The following is an 18,988-nucleotide window of genomic DNA, read 5'->3' on the forward strand; positions in this document are numbered from 1 at the left end:
GCAATTGCAGCAAGATCGGAAATTCCATAAAACATACACGATAAAAACTAAACTATTTTTCTTATTAATCAAGGTAAGGCCCCACTGAGCTATGTGGCTCTTTGTCAGAAGCGACCTGGCCACAAGTGATAGCCCAACTTAATGACTTGTCATTGTGTGGAAATGTATAGCAGCCAAGAAACTCTGAATGCGTGATGTTGTTTATAAATGTGGAGGAAGAAACTGGAGGACTGGGAGAAAAATCCACGGGACAACGGTGAGAGACAGACGCAAACTCCAAATATACAGCAGCAGCAGGCGTCAAGGTCGGGATCGAACCCACGACCTCCTGTAGACCTGGCGAGGTAGTTAACATCTCCTAGCCACCATGATGATGAGAGAGAGACACAAACTCCAAATATACAGCAGCAGCAGGCATCGTCAGGGTCAGGATCGAACCCACGACCTCCTGTAGACCAGGCGAGGTAGTTAACATCTCTCAGGGACATGATCTAACCCACGACCTCCTGTAGACAAGGCGAGGTAGTTGACATCTCTCAGGGTCAGGATCGAACCCACGACCTCCTGTATACCAAGCGAGGTAGTTAACATCTCTCAGGGACACGATCTAACCCACGCCCTCCTGTAGACCAGGCGAGGTAGTTGACATCTCTCAGGGACATGATCTAACCCACGCCCTCCTGTAGACCAGGCGAGGCAGTTGACATATCTCAGGGACATGATCTAACCCACGACCTCCTGTATACCAGGCGAGGTAGTTAACATCTCTCAGGGACATGATCTAACCCACGACCTCCTGTAGACCAGGCGAGGTAGTCGACATCTCCTAGCCACTGTGGCACCTGGAGAGCTCCAAACTTGAGAGGCTTGTCTTTACCCGTGGAGGTCAATGTTGGGACGTGTTTTTTTATTATCTCTAACTGGGAATTGCACAACTCAGACTTGGGAAAGCCATTCTGTGCGCGGGCGCCTGCTCCCACACCGTGCCCTCACGCAGACAGATCGAATGCCGCGTGGACAAACGTATTTCGCGGTGCGATGCGGAGCGGATTTTCAGATTTTGTTTCAGATTTTTGTTTTTGTTTAAACAAGCGAGAACTTGCAGGGCAGCGACCGCTATACGCAAACGACTGCGTGGCTCGGGGGGGTCAACGTGAGCGGCTCTCGGTCGGAGGCGTTGAGTTGCGTCCATCGCCCTCCGGGGTCGATTAACGATTGCCACTATGATAAAAATAAGAACTGCTTCATCTTCTTTGGTACTTTCGGTAAAGTCACCACCACGTAGAATGAGAATAAAATAATAAAATAACACAATAAAATTCTCACGACGTTTCGGCCACAACGCAAGCGGCCGTCTTCAGGTGAAAGGTACAGAACTGTCGGGACGACAGAGCTTCAGTGAACGATGTTAAGATTCGTAGCAACTTTTAAAGTGAGGCACCTTGATAAAGGGGTTTACATATCAAATAGCTGAGGTGCCTCACTTCTCCCAACCAGCTTAAAAGTCGCTACGAATCTTAACGTCGTTCATTGAAGCTCTGTCGTCCCGACAGTTCTGTACCTTTCACCTGAAGATGGCCGCTTGCGTTGTGGCCGAAATGTCGTGAGAATTTTGTGTTATTTTATTATTTCATTCTCATTCTACGTGGTGACTTTACCGAAAGAACCAAAGAAGATGAATCCTTGCAGTCACGAAAGCTTCAAATCGAAATAAGAACTGGTTTTTACCCTTTCTCTGGCAATCAAAGAGGAGTTGTGTTAAGATGTTCCGACGCCAAATAGACACCTTTTGCAGGGAACCAAGTCTGCAAATGACCACACATACGGTACGTGTGGTGACCATGCAAACAACCTCTGATAATATATGCAGTGCTTTAATAATAATAACGCAACTGTATTCTTGGTTCATATTCTTGGTTCTTTCGGTAAAGTCACCACGTAGAAGGGAAACAATGAAATAATAAAAACATTGCTTGCCGTGGTTTTTCACACCTGATGATTGCTTCTTGTGTTGCAGTCGAAACGTCGTGATAATTTTATTGTTTTATATTTTTATTATTCTATTGTTTCCCTTCTACGCGGTGACTTTACCAAAAGAACCAAGAATATGAATCCCTGCAGTCACGAAAGCTTTAAATAAAAAAAGTAACGGAACTATAATGTTATATGCATTGTCTTTGAGAAAGCGATTGGTCTACACCAGAGACAGCCGTGTTCTTAATGGGCTAGCCTCACCATTGTCAGACCAGGGAACGCCAACAACAGCACAAAGACAATGCGCTAGTTCCAGATTTGAAGCTTTCGTGACTGCGAGGATTCATACTCTTTGGTTTTTTCGGGAAAGTCACGTGGGTAAAAAAATCAATAAAATAAATGAAAACAACTAAATTAAATCATTTAATTTTGTTGTTTAATTCAGTTGTTTTCATTTAGTTTATAGATTTTTTTTACCTACGTGACTTTACCGAAAAAAACAAAGAGTACAATGCACTATATTTTTTTTTATCAGAGCATGTCTATTTGCATGTTCACCACAAGTACGTCTAGTTGATGCAGTAATTGATTCCTTGATAGTTATCTATTTGGTATTTGAACATAATAACATGTTTTCTTGGTCATTTCGCTAAAGTCACATAGAAGGGAATTTTATTGTTTTATATTGTTATTATTTTGTTTCCCTTCTACGTGGTGACTTTACCCGAAAGAACCAAGAATATGAATCCCTGCAGTCACGAAAGCTTTAAATAAAAATATAATAACATCTGTTTTCTCGGTCAAAAGGGTCAAACCTATTGTTATATTTAATACTTTGATACTGGTGAAAAGGTATCCCATGATAGAGCTGCTCACCCCGAGCTATGAATGCTCCGATACGTGTGGCATTCTCCTGTAGCTCGCCATTGCTCAAGCGCAGGCCCTGGGCTGTTAATTTGTTCAATGCACAGAACACTGGCGATTCCAGCCACCCTATTAGCCTCTCCAAATGATGAACTCTGCTGATAACCGCGATGTCAGAAACCTGCTGCCACAACTACGGATTAAACGATGGCGGTGCTGACGCGTCTACGGATGACGATGACGACGATGCTAGACAAGACGATGCCGAACAACGGCGTCAATGACGATTACCGTCACGGTGACGCTTGCTGGATGCTGCCGCTGCGGTTTCTTATTTACGTTTTTGTTTCGTTGCGGTTGCAACCCGATTCAAGAGCCGCATGGCTCACAGGGCTCTAACCAATAAGCGAACTGGACTGGTCGGCGTTCACGGTGGTTGTTACCTCGGACCGCGACGGAGGCCAGAAGGAGCACCGCTAGACACAGCGGCAACATGGCGTGGCCGGCGCGTTCTTGCTGCCGCTGGTGTAGCTGGTACACCACCACCGTCCCCTTCTCCTCCCGCCGTGAACCCTATGTATGTTGCGTATTAAAACACAATGCATTTCACACCATTAGATTATTGATTAAGACAATGCACACACCACTACAATGACATTATACAATACAAATAGGTTAACATCTCTAACCTGCAATAAGTCGATCAGACACCATCCTTCCACCGCGCTTCATATTTTAGACCTTAATAATTCACAGTATTTTATAGCATTGAAATGGACGTTCACATTCAGCTCTGAGGCGGCGACCATTGCTTCTTGTACCTCGTCAACAACACCAGCGTTATCGACTGTTACATCACAGCAACATCGTACTCTCCTCACCAAAACGCATTTACAGTGGCACCGCGGTGTACGACCGCTTTGGAATATGTTGAATTTGGTCCACGTGTCGTGTATTTGACGAGAGAAAAAAATGTCTTGTGATACGACGTCTTGCTTGGGATACGACGTCTTGCTTACGACGCGCTTGCTGCAACTTGTATGGGTCGGGATGAGTCACCGCGTACAGTAGACCCCGTTCACGACTGAAACAAAGCGCCGCTCCTCAGTCTGCCTGTCCAGTAGATCTCGTTCAGTGCGCAACCCTTTTGCTACAACTCTCCGTGAATTTCCACGTGGTGTTTTTTGTCATTTTAACAATAATTTTTTTGCCAATTCATTCAAGAAGGTTCGTGAGGAAAGCCAAGCTGCGAAGAAAATGGCGAGGATCACTGTCAACGTGAAAAAAGAGATCGTAGAAAAAAGTATGACAGCGGCGTGCGCGACACTGATCTTGCGGTGGCATCGCGTATATGCCGAGAGCAACAATTTAGACGATTGTGAAGAAAACAAAACGAAGCCATCGAATCAGCTAACGTTGCAAAAGGGGGTGAAATTTATATCAAACACAAAGATCACAGACATCAGAGCAAGTAGAAACATTGTCATTAATATGGCTGAACGAAAAACTTTAGCCGGCGATAGCGTTTCAGAGGCTACAATTGGGAGAAGGCAAAAATGTTGCATGCCGATCTTTTAAAAGACGTGCCAGGAACGAGTGAAGATTTTAGTGAAGCGTTTAAAGCCAGCCATTGCTGGTTTGATTATTTCAAGAAGAGGACTGGCATACATAGTGTCGTGAGGCATTGGGGAGGGCGGCCAGTGCCAACAAAGACGCTGCAAAGGAATTCGTTACCGAGTTTGGGGAGTTTGTAGAGGCTGAGGGTTTTGTTTCCCAACAAGTTTTTAATTGTGACGAGCCAGGCCTGTTTCGGAAGAAAATGCCAAACAGGACCTATATCACACAAGAGGAGATGGCGTTGGCAGGGCACAAGCCAACGAATGACAGGCTAACTCTCGTTGTGTGGCAATGCAAAGTGGGGATTTTAAACTCAAGCCTCTACTAATCATCCACTCGGGAGAACCCGAGGGTTTTAAAAAAAACATAATGTACAAAAAACCCAGTTACCAGTCACGTGGAGGTCACACTCAAAGGCTTGGGTGACGAGACAATTTTTCAGTGAGTGGTTCAATGTTGTGTTTGGGCCAAGTGTAAAAAAATATATTTAGAGAAGCAACAACTGCCTCTAAAGGCCCTCCTCCTCCTCCTTCAGGACAATGCTCCTGCACACCCTCCAAGCTTGCAGGACGGCGTGCTGCCGGCAGTTCGACTTCATCACTGTGAAGTTTGTGCCCCCTAATATGACTCCTCTCATTCAGCCCATGGACCAGCAGGTCGTTTCACATTTTAAAGAAACTGTATACCAAAGCACTCTTTCAGAGGTGCTTTGAAGTGACCTCTGACCCAGAATTGACCCTCAGAGAGTTCTGGAAAAGAGCATTTTAATATTGTGCACTGTATAACTCTTTTTGATTTAAAGCTTGCGTGACTGCAGTAATCCATATTCTTAGCTCTTTCGGTAAAGTCACGTTAAAGGGAAACAATAAAATATATATAAAGCAATAAAAATTCTCACGACATTTCGACCAAAACACGTAAATAAAAAAATACACCGTTTAAAAATAAGTAAATGCGAACCGCCACTTCTTTCAAATGTTTCTTGCCGTTGGTTTTCACACCTGATTTTGACCGTTTGCGTTATGGTCGAAACGTCGTGAGAATTTTTTATTGTTTTATATATATTTTATTATTTTATTGTTTCCCTTCAACGTGACTTTACCGAAAGAGCTCATAATATGTTTAACTCTTATACACAAACACCTGGCAGGAAGTAAGACCATGAACTCTGCCTGGAGGAATTTGTGGCCAGAAGCAGTAACTGAAAGGGACTTTGAGGGCTTTGAGGCTGTGCCTATTGTGGAGGATATTGTCTCTCTGGGCAGGTCCATGGGTCTGGAGGTCAATGGTGATGATGATGTGGAGGAGTTAGTGGAGGAGCACAAGGAAGAGCTGTACCCACCGAGGAGCTGCGGCAGCTTGAGAGGGAGGAACACCAGGTGAAGATGGAGGCACTCTCTTCAGGCGAGGAGGAGGAGGAGATAGAGGGAAGCCCCCACTTCACTTATTAAAGAAACGTGTGCAAAATGCATGGAAGCGCAAAGTTTTGCAAGAAAAATACCACCCCAATAAAGCTCTGACAAGGCCGTAAGAGTATTGTGTGGAATGACCAGACAATGTCACACTTCAGGAACGTTCTTAGAAGAAGGCAAAAACAAACGTCAATGGACAGGTTTTTAGTGAAACTCAAACCTGGTGAGCCTCAACCAGGTCCAAGTCAAGAAAAAAGACAGAAAAGAGAAAAAAACTCAGAATTTCAGCTTGCTGAAGTTTTAATGGAAGGGGAATCTCCTTCCAAAGAATAACATCTCCTCCTGCTCCCCTTCCTCACCACCATCCTCGTAGGCTATCAACTCCTCTCAGCGAGGTAAAGTGACGTTAAATTTTATTTTTATTTCAATTTATGCATTTATTTTAATGTATGTATGCATTTTAGTAATAAGTAGAGTCTATATTCTTAGCTCTTTCGGTAAAGTCACATTGAAGGGAAACAATAAAATATATAGAAAATATATTGTTTTATATATATTTTATATATTGTTTTATATATATTTTATTGTTGCCCTTCAACGTGACTTTACCGAAAGAGCTAAGAATATGAATTACTGCAGTCACGAAAGCTTTAAATCAAAAGTAGAGTCTACATTATATTATACAACTCCACTAATGTATAATATGCCATATAAATATATAATTTCTTACACTCTGGAACGGATTATTTCCATTCCCTTTATTTCTTATGGGGAAAAATTTTGTTTGGTGTTTGTCATTTTGGGTATAAGTCCCCCTACCTTCTGGAACGATTTAACGACGCGTACCGAGGTACCACTGTACGTTGTTATTATTAACAAGGCGTTATCGACTATTACATCATAACAACATCGCACTTTCCTCACCAAAACGCTCTAAAGCCATCTTCCAACTCGGTCGCGTCGATGTCATTCCGATTTGGATCGATAAAAGAAGCGATGAATACAGTATTAGTAGTACTGTAATAATTATTGTTAATAACCACATCTTGTTACGCTCCATTTGATTTTCCAGCGCAAAAAAAGCGGGAAAACCCCCAACAGCAAAGTTAACGTCTAAAAGCTCGCAAGACGTTCATTATACTTGTAACTTTTAACATTTAAGACCTTAATTATTATAAAGATTTTGTTAAACAATCGACGATAACACCTCGGGCTCTCTAAGGCAGCCGCAGTCACCAATCACCGAGTGTTGTTTAATCGATGTCGGTGATGTAGAGTTCATTTTAAATGTATAAAAGTTAATAATGTATATAAGTTAATAATAAATAAAAGTTAATAATAAATAAAAGTTCATAATAAATAAAAGCTAATAATAAATACAAGTTAATAATAAATATAAGTTAATAATAAATACAAGTTAATAATAAATAAAAGTAAATAATAAGTATAAGTTAATAATAAATGTATACAAGTTAATAATAAATATAAGTTAATAATAAAAGTATAAAAGTTAATAATAAGTATAAGTTAATAATAAATACAAGTTAATAATAAATAAAAGTTAATAATAAATGTATAAAAGTGTTGTGGTGCTTACCAGCGTTGTCGAGTGCTACTGACGGAGTGAAGGCCCTCGAGGTGTCACGTGGTCTACAGGACCACGTGGGGGGGTGGGGGAGTGGCCTTGAGGACGGCCCCCTCTTGGGGGGACCAATCGGTGGCCGCCTCGTGCGAAATGCGCGCGCGTGCGCGTGAGTGGGTGGGTGGGGGGGAGGAGCGGTGGTCAGCGAGTCACCCCACGACCCCAGCCACCCGAGTTCGATTCCCGCTCACGGACAACACCGTCAGTGACGATTATTCTGAACCGGTCCTGGGACTCCCCTAGGTCGACTCGGCCTCAAATGAGCACCCTGGGTGCCTGTGCGTAGTAAACGTCGCGACTGGGGAGACATAGGCGGACGGGCGCGTGGCGTCGGCCACGGTGTGCCGTGTCGGCCTTAATAGGCGCTCGCTAACAATACCCCCGGTAGTCTGTCAGGGCTACACGGGGGATCTGTGTGTGTGTGTAAAGGCGCAGCCCCTGCAATTGCTTGCTCAGACCACTCACGGCTGGCGGAGGAGACTTTGACCGGAAGCTTCAATCACAACGTGCATTGTTTTTACCATGAAAAATCAGTATTATTGACTCGTGCGGTGGTGAGTCGTTTTGCTATTTGTCCACCACTGACAGCGCAGCATCACCACGTTATTTGCTCAAGCAGAGGGACTCTTAAGAGAGGCCCTCTTAGTGGGTAAACTTAGCCTACTTCTCCACACGGGCCAGGTGCCTTGGGAGAGGTTGTGAGTGTCCACACTGAGTGGAGGTCGGTGGGTGGGCGAGTGAGTGGGTGAGGGGGTGGGTGAGTGAGTGGGTGAGTGAGCATGAGTGAGTGGGTGAATGAGTGAGTGGGTGAGTGAGTGGGTGAGTGAGCGTGAGTGAGTGAGTGGGTGAGTGAGTGTGAGTGAGTGGGTGAATGAGTGAGTGGGTGAGTGAGTGGGTGAGTGAGTGAGTGGGTGAGTGAGTGGGTGATTGAGTGGGTGAGTGATTGAGTGAGTGGGTGAGTGAGTGAGTGAGTGGGTGAGTGAGTGGGTGTGAGTGAGTGGGTGAGTGAGTGGGTGAGTGATTGAGTGAGTGGGTGAGTGAGTGAGTGAGTGGGTGAGTGGGTGGGTGTGAGTGAGTGGGTGAGTGAGTGACTGAGTGGGTGGGTGAGTGACTAGGTGGGTGAGTGACTGGGTGGGTGGTTGAGTGGGTGGATGGGTGGGCGAGTGGGTGGGTGGGTGAGTGACTGAGTGGGTGGGTGAGTGAATGGGTGGGTGAGTGGGTGGGTGGGTGAGTGGGTGGGTGAGTAAGTGGGTGGATGGGTGAGTGGGTGGGTGTGTAAGTGGGTGGGTGAGTGAGTGGGTGAGTGGATGATGGGTGGGTGGCTGTGTGAGTGGGTGAGTGAGTGGGTGGCTGCGTGGATGAGTGGATGATTGAGTGGGTGGGTGAGTGGATGATGGGTGAGTGAGTGGGTGGTTGAGTGAGTGAGTGGTTGAGTGAGTGAGTGGTTGAGTGAGTGGGTGAGTGAGTGGGTAAGTGAGTGGGTGGGTGAGTGAGTGGGTGGGGTGGCTGAGTGAACGGGTGGATGGGTGGCTGAGTGAGTGGGTGAGTGGCTGAGTGAGTGGGTGAGTGAGTGAGTGGGTGAGTGAGTGGGTGAGTGAGTGGGTGGGTGAGTGGCTGAGTGAGTAGGTGAGTGAGTGGGTGGGTGTGTAAGTGGGTGAGTGGGTGAGTGGATGATGGGTGGGTTTTATAACCCTCCACCACCCGACACGGCCAATCAGAAAAAAAGTGTCACGTTGACAAAAGACAAAATAGTTCACTACTTTAGCCCACCAGTGTGTTGAAGATTGAATCCACAACATCGGGCATTAGAGGAGTTGTTTGTTATTGCTGTGCAGTGTGTCCTCGTGTGACTCTGGGGATAGGCATGGGACGCCCCCCGGTGCATATCCCTTTTTGTTATCAAAACCCCCATGATTTGGTGACTACAAATATATAAAAAAGCAATAAGGTCCAAGGTTGTTAAAAATAAAATGTAAAAAACCCACCACCATTGAACAGAGAAAATAACAAACCAATCGCGGAGCGCACCGTCCAGTGCTGCAGCAGCACCCGGGTGGCACACTGGGCAGCACCCAGGTGGCACACTGGGTGGTACCAGGGTGGGACACTGGTGGTACCAGGGTGGCATACTGGTGGCACACTGAGCAGCACCCGGGTGGCACACTGGTGGCACACTGGTGGCACACCAGGTGGCACCAGGGTGCCGCCTGTGTACAGCCAACTGAGCTGCTGTGTATCACTTTTTCAGAAGCGACCCGACCATCACAGACGACAGCTCAACTGAGTGGCGAAGCGTCGTCATCATCATCATCACGTGGACATTTATAGCGGCAGTCAAATACTCTAAACGGGTCATCGATGTTGATTCTAAATGTGGATTAGAAAAATCCACGCGACCATGGGGAGAGAGACGCGCAAATATACAGCAGCAGCAGCAGGCGTCGGGGTCCAACCCACGACCTCCTGCATACCAGAGGAGGTAGTTAACATCTCCTAGCCACCGTGGTGATGAGAGAGACACGCAAACTCCAAATATACAGCGGCAGGCACACTACACTATACACTACACTATACATTACTATACACTACACACTACACTATACATTACTATACACTACACACTACACTATACATTAATATACACTACACTATGCATTACTATACACTACACATTACTATACACTACACACTACACTATACATTACTATACACTACACAGTACACTATACATTACTATACACTACATATTACTGTACACTACACACTACACTATACATTAATATACACTACACACTATACATTACTATACACTATCCATTACTATACATTACTATACACTACACACTACACTATACATTACTATACACTACACATTACCATACATTACACACTACACTATACATTACTATACACTACACATTACTATACACTACACACTACACTATACATTACTATACACTACGCACTACACTATACATTACTATACACTACACAGTACACTATACATTACTATACACTACACATTACTGTACACTACACTATACATTAATATACACTACCCACTATACATTACTATACACTATCCATTACTATACATTACTATACACTACACATTACTATACATTACACTTTACATTAATATACACTACACACTACACTATACATTACTATACACTACACACTACACTATACATTACTATACACTACACTATACATTAATATACACTACACACTACAATGTGCATTACTATACACTACACATTACTATACACTACACACTACACTATACATTACTATACACTATAAATTACTATACACTATCCATTACTATACATTACTATACACTACACACAACACTATACACTACACTATACATTACTATACACTACACTATACATTACCATACACTACACACTACACTATTCATTACTATACACTACACACTACACTATACATTACTATACACTACACACTACACTATACATTACTATACACTATACACTACACACTACACTATACATTACTATACACTACACATTACCATACACTACACTATACATTACTATACACTACACTATACATTACTATACACTACACATTACCATACACTATACACTACACTATACATTACTATACACTACACACTACACTATACATTACTATACACTATCCATTACTATACACTACACTACACATTACTATACACTACACACTATACATTACTATACACTACACATTACTATACACTAGTGATGTATACGTGTAGCAGTGAAGCCGGTGCCAGGCTAGGTGCACCTGCTGTAGTGATGTATCCGTGTAGCAGTGAAGCCGGTGCCAGGCTAGGTGCACCTGCTTTAGTGATGTAGCAGTGTAGCAGTGAAGCCGGTGCCAGGCTAGGTACACCTGCTGTAGTGATGTATCCGTGTAGCAGTGAAGCCGGTGCCAGGCTAGGTGCACCTCGTGTTGAGGGTGGAAGGAACAACCTGAAGCCCTCCTGATTGGTCCAAGTGGCACCCAGCCACCCCAAACCATCGCCTCCTCCGATTGGACGGTGCCTCCGAGCAACGTGCGCTCCTATTGGCTAAGCCGCGCAGATCGCATCATAGCCGATTCGATTCCTAATTATAGCTCAATACGATTTAGCCGCTGTTCAACAAAGAGGGCGGTAGGCATGGATGATCGATTCTATGAATCGTTTGTCAATGCGTTCTTAGAATGGAGAGAATCTAATTTTTTTACGGTGAAGGTGAATATCGATTCTGATGGAACGAGTCGGGGAATGAATCGAAACTACGGAATCGCGTTTAGATCCACACTCGTGTTAGTGAATTTTTAAAAAATATTTTTAAGCAGGAAATTCGTTTTAAAATTTAGATTATTTTTTTTCTCCATGGCTACGGCCTTGATGTATGCACACACACACGTGTTGAGATATCCCACCTTCGATTAGCAAGGTTGGCGTAATCTCGGACCGGTTTGATCTCGTTATAAGACGCTTGGACATGGCCTAAACGGTAAAATAACACACAGCGTTTACAGAAAGCAAACGCACACTGATGCCTATCTGAATGCAGAATCACATCATCATCCAGCTCAGAAATCTTCTCTTATCAAGACGCTCATACATCGGGCTAAAACAGTGTCAGATGGTCAGAGTCTAGTGAGAGAGATTAAACACGTTAAAGACGCACTACGACAGAATGGCTACAATAATGCTCAAATTAACAGAGCACTGAATGCCAAATCACGATCGCAAAGCAATACTGCTGAAAGCGACCAGATTGTTAAAACAATAAAAATTCCATATATCTCAGGAGTAACTGAAAATTAGCTCGTGTTTTGCAAAAGCAAAACATTACAGTAAGATTTGGTACAGTACACAAAATTCAAAAACTAGTATCTTGCACTAAAGACGCATTACCTAAATTATCAACAGAAGGTGTATATCGGATTAATTGTTTATGTGGCAGATGCTATATTAGACAGACGGGACGTAACATCAGCATAAGACTAAAAGAACATCAAAGAAATATTAAATTATCTCAAACACAACTGTCGGCAGTGGCAGAACATGCTTGTCAACAAGGACACTCAATTGATTTTGATAACGTTGAAGTGTTGTGTAAAACTAATTATTACTGGCAAAGACTAATTAGAAAATCCATTGAAATTGAGAGGAATAGAAATAACTTTAATCGCTCGGACAGCTACAGGCTTAGTGCGGCTTGGAAGCGTATTATTAAATCATACATATTACAATTCCTTATTGGGGAAACACATACTAATTAACGGATTACTAACGTAGCATATAATCACAATAACACACATTGGCTGTTTTCACTCCAACGCTGTCCTCATGACAGCACGGTCCCTTCACCTGATGAAGGCCATTTGTGTTGTGGCCGAAACGTGATTTTTTTCTTTTTTGTGTTGTTTTTTTACGTGACTTTACCGAATAGAACCAAAGAGTATCGCCTTCTCCTCTTGCTGCCTCCAAGATCTGGAACTTACTTCCCTCAACGATCTGTCCACGTCCAAGCTAAATACATTTCCTCTTTTCTGCCTATGGCCGTCTCTCTCTTAAAATACCGGACAAATATCACGCCTCGTTGTTACCGGTTAGGTGCACGCGTCTGTTGTGGTATAGCGTCGTGAGATTCGGTTGCATGTAGATGCTCTCTAAATTAAAAATCGTGTCAACTTATTCTGTACAAGCTACACCACTGTCATGTATAATTATCACACACACACCACTCGCGCTATTCGCCACCTCAGAGTTAATCGTGTAGGCAATGTCACAACAGCAGCGCAGCTACCGACCTACTCACCTACAAAGAGTGCAATATAGCTAGGAGCTGATATGATTAGTCAATTAAGTGAATTGACTAAACTTATTACTTTTGTGTGCATGTATGTTGTTGAACTTCTTTCACGCTGTACGGTAGTTAACCGTGCCAATCAGAGATGTGGGGGAAGGACGAAAGACTAAACACAAAGCAGTTAAATTTTGATTTAAAGCTTTCGTGACTGCAGTAATTCATATTCTTAGCTCTTTCGGTAAAGTCACGTTGAAGGGAAACAATAAAATAATAAAATATACATAAAACAATAAAAATCATGATGACCGTTTGTGTTATGGTCAAAACGTCGTGAGAATTTTTATTGTTTTTTACATATTTTATTATTTTATTGTTTCCCTTCAACGTGACTTTACCGAAAGAGCTAAGAACACTAAAAGCAGTTCTAAAGAAATGAGTTTTAAATCTAGATGTCAATGTGCATAGCTCCAGTGGCTTCCTAATATGGCAATAAAAAGTATTCCAGGCGGCTGCAGAAACACATCTGACAGCGTGCGATACAGTGACCGTCTTTGTTCGGTGGCTGAGCCAAAAGGCACTGCGAGGATGACCGCAGTTTGCGTGAATGTTCCTTAACCAGAGGAATGCGTTGGCAGTAACTCGGGTGGATTAATAAACAGCGACCATTTCAGCGTCACGCTTCCCGAAGGTAGGAAACCCCCTACAAGCCACGCCCAGCATAATACAACTGATTATGCCGCACCTATAACCTCCCATCCAGTGGCACATATGCGGACAAATTTTTAAAAAACTAATTGTTATCCAATTTGTCGAGTAATGAAACCGATATATTTGGTTGAGTGATCAACGACTTAAGAAATATGATGATACCCCAGCTCTAATTATAAATGCGGTTATTTAAGAGATGGTCAAAGCAAAATTCATCACCCTAATTCATGACACAAATTTATAAATTCTGATATATATAAAATATTTTACTTAATTAAAACCATGCGGTATTATTTATTTCGTCGTTGAGCTGCGTGAATTGTAAAACATGCACTCCATTGATTTCAAATATCCATTTAAAAATTGTATCCTTTTAACAACTTGATCAAAACCTATTTGTGATTTGGCATCTTCATGAGATCAAAGATGAATTGGCCCACTCTGAAACACAAGCAAAATGAATATGTGAATATGAATGGCGTGACCAAATAAAACATATCCTGGATCGTTTTGGTGAACGCTACACTAACAACAATACTCATTTCTATACAACGTCTGGCTCGCGTGATTACTCTGTGTGGTTCATAAGGTGGGGGGCGTGTGCTGCTTTGATGATGGCAATTCAACCCCTGACCCACCACCCTCCCCAACAACTCACTCCAACCATTCTGCGGTCATGATTTGGGACTGTGATTCCATTTGCAAGTAAACTCACATTTCAACAATGAGGGTTAGAAAGCATTAGCTCTGTCTGCATGTCTGCTCTGTTGTAAAGATGATCCAATATGAACACAATTGTAGTACAACAGCTCTGTTGATGTTAGGGACCTTACACTGTTGAAAACTGGCCACAATTGATTACACGGCCCACTCATGGTCCAGAGCAGAACTTGGTACCACCTAAGGTAGCAAAACTTCAGTCGTACCCATTTATTTGGATGGAAAATGAAAGTAAATTACTTGATAGTCTCACTCATTGCATTTGTTTATCACTGGCCACGTAGAGAAATTGAAACTGCTCAATTTAGGCCACCTCACGTGGTACCGACAAAGGAGACATCTCATGGGCTATGAAAAAATAAGAATAGGTTGTATCCTTTCTGGCAATAAAGCAGATCTTAAGATTCATTGAAGAAGGTTTCTGTTTGGTGTTTGAACATCTAAACACCCGTTTTATTGCCTAAAAAGGATCAAATCTATTCTTATTTTGTCATACTTTGATACCAGCAAAACGGTCTCATTTTGAAGCGTCTCATGGACTATTGGATGGTGAGAAAAAAAACAGCGCTAAAAGTCAGTGCCGACCTCTCCTGTCGTGCCCAGTGACGTCATCACGGGCGAAGTTCACCGCGCGAAGTCAAACGCCGCCTCGTGAGCGCCGTTCGAAACGCAAAATCATCGCTCGGTGAACATTTCCGAGGACAAACAAACGCATGCCGGGAACCGTGTGAGTTTGTGTTTCCTGTCTCCTCTGCGCAATGTGGGGGAGGGCTTCATCCAGCAGTGGATTGACAAAGCGCTGTATGCATACTGCACAGGCTACGCTAACGTCACATTTAGGCCCATGGACCGAACAAACGCGTCTCTCTTTCTCCATCCGTCTCCACTCTCTCTCTTCCTCTCTTCACTGCTGGCCTGTAGGTTTGGGCCGAGCGAGTTCCTGCCGGGGATTTGGCTTTTCAGGAGCTGATTCCCCCCGTGATTTTGTCGGCACGAGGCGACCGCGCGGAGTGACAAGGGCTCCACCGGGCCCCAAGCCGCTGCCCCAGCACCACCGTAGTAGCCAAACCACCGGTGCTCGGCATGGCCTGCATGAACGTCCTGCTGGACCTCATGTTGCGCACGGGGTACAACATTGTGCAGGAGAACGGACAGAGGAAGTTCGGACCGCCGCCCGACTGGCAGGGGCCCCCTCCCGCCCGTGGCTGTGAGGTGTTTCTGGCTGGGATCCCGCGCGACCTCTACGAGGATGAGCTGGTGCCCGTGCTGGAGACGGTGGGGAATCTCTACCAGCTCCACCTCATGATGGAGCATAGCGGAGAGAACCACGGCTATGCGTTCGCTACCTACGCCACGCGCGCCGAAGCCACGGATGCCGTCAAGAAACTCAACAAGTTCGAGATCCGTCCCGGACGCCGCATTGGAGTCCGCTTCAGCGTGGACAATCGCCACCTCTTCATTGGGGGGCTGCCAGAGGACAAGAAGCTAGCGGAGGTGATGATGGCGATGAGCGGTGCCACGGAGGGCGTGGTGGATGTCACGATGAGCGTCTGTTGCTGGGACAAAACCCTCAACCGAGGCTACGCGTTCATCGAGTACGGGAGCCATCACGCGGCCGCCATGGCCAGGAAGAAGCTCCTTCGAATCAACTTGCAGCTATGGGGCCGGACCATCAAGGTGGACTGGGCCATCCCGGAACGGGTGGCTCCGGCCCCGGCGGTGGAGATGGAGGCGGCCGTGCCAGACCTGCTGCAGCCGGAGTGCACGGGCACCGGCAAAGCCGCACACAGCCTGTTTGAGGGCTGGGGGGCACGCACGTGGCTGTGGTGGGTACCTCACCAGCTGCGGCCCATGCCCGTAGCTCTCGAGGCGCTGCCGGAGGCGGCCATGCTGTCGTGGGAGGTGCGGCTGCGGATGCTGTGCCGGACCGCCGGCATCAGCTACCCAATCTTCGAGCTGCACGCTCACTCGGAGCCCGGGATACCCGCGGGCCTCCTCTATAAGATGTCGATTCCCGGGGTGGGAGAAGGCGCCGACATCTTCCCCGAATTTCTGAGCTCCAGCGAGGAGGGAGCACGGGAGGTTGCATGTCAGCTCGCCTACAACATCCTCAGCAAGGCGAATCCTCTGAGAATGTGGCCAGAGGCGTGGCTAGGCCCCGCCTCCGGCCACACCCTCTCGTGGAACCTTTCGCAAAGGTTACCGGAGTAACTCGGCTAGCCCCACCTGTTGCCTTTGCCCCAGATGCGCCTCCTTCCCTGATTGGTTGTTACCTCTGTGGCCGTACCCGTGAAGCCCTTGCCAGGCCAGCGGGTGTCACCCTGTCATGTCAGCAGGTGTCACCCTGTGATGTCAGCAGGTGTCACCCTGTGATGTCAGCAGGTGTCACCCTGTGATGTCAGCAGGTGTCACCCTGTGATGTCAGCAGGTGTCACCCTGTGATGTCAGCAGGTGTCACCCTGTGATGTCAGCAGGTGTCACCCTGTCATTGCACTTTAATGAAAACCGACAACAGAATCCTTGAAGAAAAAAACGAATTCAGGTGTTTGACATGTCGACGCCATTTCGTTTTGAAAATGTAGCGGAGAAAAATATATATTGTTCACATCGCATTCTGTTTTGTCAATAATCTCTGTAACGTGCGCCTGCTCTGCAAGGCATGCATTAACCCCTTTCTGTCTCAATTTAATTCCCAGCATGCAATTCTCCCAGCCTCAGATTTACTAACATATTTCGCACAACTTTAATCCTGGTAAATATATTATTTTCTTTAAAAACACAAGCATTATATTTAGTCTATTGCATGGCTAAAGTCTTCTAAGTAAAAATATAAATTGTATTAAACCAATATTAGATCATCGCTATGATAAATATATTTCTAACCTACAATATACAAATCTACATTGTGCTAATTTTTCAATTCTACTTTTATTAACTTACAAATATAGTGTCTAGGACACATTTTCAAAGAAATATTTTCATGTACCCAGACAATATTTGCACGTGGCCACATAAAAAACTTGCAGACTGCATACGTAGCTACGACAACAGAATCCTTGAAGAAATAACGAATTCAGGTGTTTGACATGTCAACGCCATTTCGTTTTGAAAATGTAGGGGAGAAAAATATATATTGTGCACATCGCATTCTGATGTCAAAACATTTGATTCTTTATAAAATTGAAAAACCCTTGAACAACTTTGCTGCACACGGAGATGTCCGTGCACCGCCTCGTTTCCACAGCCTCTATCCCGGTGCCATTTGTATTTCATGCACATACCGCTGTTAAGAGTTTGATGTTTTATTGATTTTGAATTTAGGTGTTTTTTTCCCGTAATGTTTTTTTGTTACTTTTTTAGTGGAAATAAAGTCCTGAAAAGTCTCTTCCTCTCTCTCTCTCTCTCCACTCTCTCGGCCGAGTCTCTACCACTTTTGGTTCTGAGTGTCGCATGCTTGGGATCCTTCTTTCCCTCCTCTTTGGATTTAATTTGATGAATTACACGCCAACATATTTCAGACTTCCCTGTTTTGTTAGGGCATTTTCCTGATCATTACCAACGTTCCCAATGTCTCAATTTAATTCCCAGCATGCAATTCTCCAAGCCTCAGATTTTATTACATATTTCGCTCAACTTTAATCCTGGTAAATATATTATTTTCTGATTTGAAGCTTTCGTGACTGCAGTAATTCAACATGACTTTACCGAAAGAGCTAAGAATATATATTATTTTCTTTAAAAACACAAGCATTATATTTAGTCTATTGCATTGCAAAGTATTCTAATTAAAAATATAAATTGTATTAAACCAATATTAGATCATAAAGACATTTCTACCCTACAATATACAAATCTACATTGTGCTAATGTTTAAATTCTACTTTTATTAACCCACACACTTACAAATATACTATCTAGGACACATTTTCAAAGAAATATTTTCATGTACCCAGACAATATTTGCACGTGCCCACATTAAAAAAAACTTGCAGACTGCATACGTAGCTACGACAATGCAAAGCAGCACACACAGCCATGCATTCAATAGCTTTTTACGTTTTGCGGGTTTCTCTCTAAGTTTATTCGGTTTCTATTTCAGCTTATTGGGGTTTTCTCCTAGCGAATGGGCAGTGATGAGTCTATGGGCAGTGCTGATTCTACGGGCATTGCTTATCAGTTCTACGGAATCTGAGCCTCGCTCGCCCCACGTGATCGCCTATCCGCGCTACGTT

General features: G+C 44.2%; 1 pseudogene; it reads left to right on the forward strand.

The window, feature by feature from the left end:
* The first annotated feature begins 11,798 nt into the window (after nt 1-11,798).
* Nucleotides 11,799-17,076, forward strand: LOC142910735 (putative RNA-binding protein 46 pseudogene; annotated as a pseudogene).
* The last annotated feature ends 1,912 nt before the right edge of the window (nt 17,077-18,988 follow it).

Source organism: Petromyzon marinus, unplaced genomic scaffold, assembly GCF_048934315.1.
Source record: "Petromyzon marinus isolate PM22_M1 ecotype Great Lakes invasive population unplaced genomic scaffold, UKy_Petmar_22M1.pri1.0 PM_G_Scaffold_15, whole genome shotgun sequence".
Classification (NCBI taxonomy): Eukaryota; Metazoa; Chordata; class Hyperoartia; order Petromyzontiformes; family Petromyzontidae; genus Petromyzon; species Petromyzon marinus.